The following is a 2,596-nucleotide window of genomic DNA, read 5'->3' as shown; positions in this document are numbered from 1 at the left end:
CAGATGTCTAATATTCATTTTATGCACAATTATAATGTTTTTAATTGACTCTTTTTGGAAGTTTTGCAGCTGTGTAGGATTCTGCACTCAAATATAGACTTTGTTCTGTTATCTGGGGAAATGTCCCATATCCAACCAGCAGAAGAGACCAGTGAGTAACTTAAAGGCCTCTGTGAGATGCAAAGCAGCTTTTATTTAAATATGTAACAGCACCCCATTTTTGTGTTAGAGGGCTGAGAATGGGGCCCAGATGCTATAAATCCAGCTTTATTTGCTTACACATGGCATTTCCCTGACTACTACCATTCTGAACCAGCCAAATCTGTCAATCTAATGGAGATATATGGGCACTAAAAACATGCACTGGAAAACTACTGGCATGTTGTACAAAATGATCAGATTTAATCAGCTGATAAATTATTCACTTCAATGGAGAGTCAAACCTATGACTTGAATCTATTTATGGATGTCCGATTAGTGCAAGTAATTTCCCATTGCTTTATTATGTTTGCTAATACATTATGAAAACCATGTTGTGATAATACTCTTGCTTAAGTCATTTTGCTGTAGGAGCACACAGCAGAAAGCTCGTTCCAGCCAAGGCCAGGGACATGTTCCAGTGGGCACCACTTAGTTACACAGCACTCTGTTATTTCCAGGGGCTTCTGCAGAGCCAAGTTGCCAAGAGAGTGGGAATTTCATTTAAGGGAAGTTGTTCCACTGCCAGGCTCTCTCAGTGGCACTGCTCTCTTTTCAGACCCAGCTGCCACTGTGACAAAGTGCAGGAGGAGGGCTGTCCTGGCTGCCCCCCAGACCATGATGGATGTCTCTGGTGCCTGGAGGGGGAGCACAGCAGTAAATTCCATCACACCATTGAGTATTTGTGTAGTAGCACAAGGACACAGGAAGCAGCAGCACTGATGCAACAGAGCTTGGCAAATCAAGTCCTTGAGGCTGCAGGCAGACCTGGAAGCCAAAGGAGTCTTAGGACTGTCACATCTAACTCCCATATGAGAGTGGCCTGAGCATTTCATCCCATTAGCCTGTACTGAGGGTACTGTACTAAGGGTACTGTGCCTGGTACCCTTACTCAGCTGCTTGCAGGTACAAAACAGGAACAGGCACAAGGCAGCATGATGGAGAAAAGCCTTGACTCCATCGCTTCTCTACTGCTCCAGACTACCACACATCCAGAAAGAAGGCTTGCACCCCAGGAGGCCTCAAATAAGTTTTCCTGGCTTTGGGGAGGACTGAAAGGACTGCAGTAGCACATGTCACGCCTGCAGAGCCCCAGATACTCTACCCTGGGCAGTGATGTGTTTTTGAAAAAGTCTAAGAAGGAAAGAAGTCAGAACTGAAGAAAGAGCTGGATGGCACCAAGCCCATTCTGGGGCATGATTTTGGATAATGTTCATCTCAACAACCCATGTGAAAAGGCCATGGCACTGGGGCACCCTGCCACCAGCCTGACTCTTCCCTGCCCTTCTGTCCCCTTCTCCATGGCACACAGCTCCCAGCTCCAGTCCCCTCATGCCACTGTCTTTTTATTTTACACAAGGTGTTGGTCTCCCTTTCCTGCAGCCCATGGAAAGCATTGCATGCTGAAACTGCAAGAATTGTGCTTGAAAGAAACAGGTAATTGTTATAAATGAGAGCAGATGAGCAAGCAGAACAGGAGGAGCCCACGTTGGGTCAGTCCTGTGGCAATTCCTTCTCTGCCATAGGACAGGGAAAATTTCCTGAAGAGGCAATGGAGAGTTTAGCTATTTTTCACCTCTCTTCTATGAAAGCCAAGCAGGTCAAACCATGAAAGGCTTAACCTTGCAGTGACACCACAGCATGAGAAGCCCCAGGCAAGCCTGGGTTGACCCTTCAGCAGGAAAAGGCCATGAGGTTCACATCCCAGGGCCAGCTGCAGGCACTGGCATGGCAGGGACCCGAACAATCTAAAATTCCCCAGCTGTTTTTGGCACTGTTTAATTTCTGGCAGTTTTTCCCTATTCTCTGTACTTTTTTACTTTTGCCAGTGTGCTGAAGCAGAGGGATCCAGCTGTGCCAGGACCAGGATGGAGCTGTACAGCTGTCCTGTCATCCACAGGGCAGTTATGGCTGGCACTACCTCAGGTAGGCACTGCTCCCCTTTTCCAGCCACATCACTACTACAGGGCTGTTTAGTGACCTGGCTCAGGGTTAGCAACTGAAAAGTGCCAGACTGACACTCACCCTTTGCAGACACTGGGAACTGATCCCTGACCCCACACACTTCATCCAGTATGAGGTAGCTCAGCTCCTGGGTGAGAAATGAGGCAAAAGCACAGCATGGTCTGTAGCTAATGGAGGTTAACTCCACACTCAACAAGCACATTGCCTCCAGCAACAGCTTCCAGCTGCAAAAAGCCCAGGATCCCTGGAAATGTGATCTCCCAACTGCCACACTGCCCTCTGAGGCACAGGTCCCTCTCTTAACACCATGCAAATGACATTAGAGGGAGGCAGTTGGGAGTGAGGAGGCAGGAGAGAACCTTTTGTTGAGACTGCGGAAATTTTCAGTAAAATGAAAACAAATTGCTCTAAGTAAACCATTTGTCACAGTCTG

This window comes from Fringilla coelebs (genome assembly GCF_963513975.1).
Source record: "Fringilla coelebs genome assembly, chromosome: 7".
NCBI classification, from domain to species: domain Eukaryota; kingdom Metazoa; phylum Chordata; class Aves; order Passeriformes; family Fringillidae; genus Fringilla; species Fringilla coelebs.
This window is presented reverse-complemented; position numbering follows the sequence as displayed.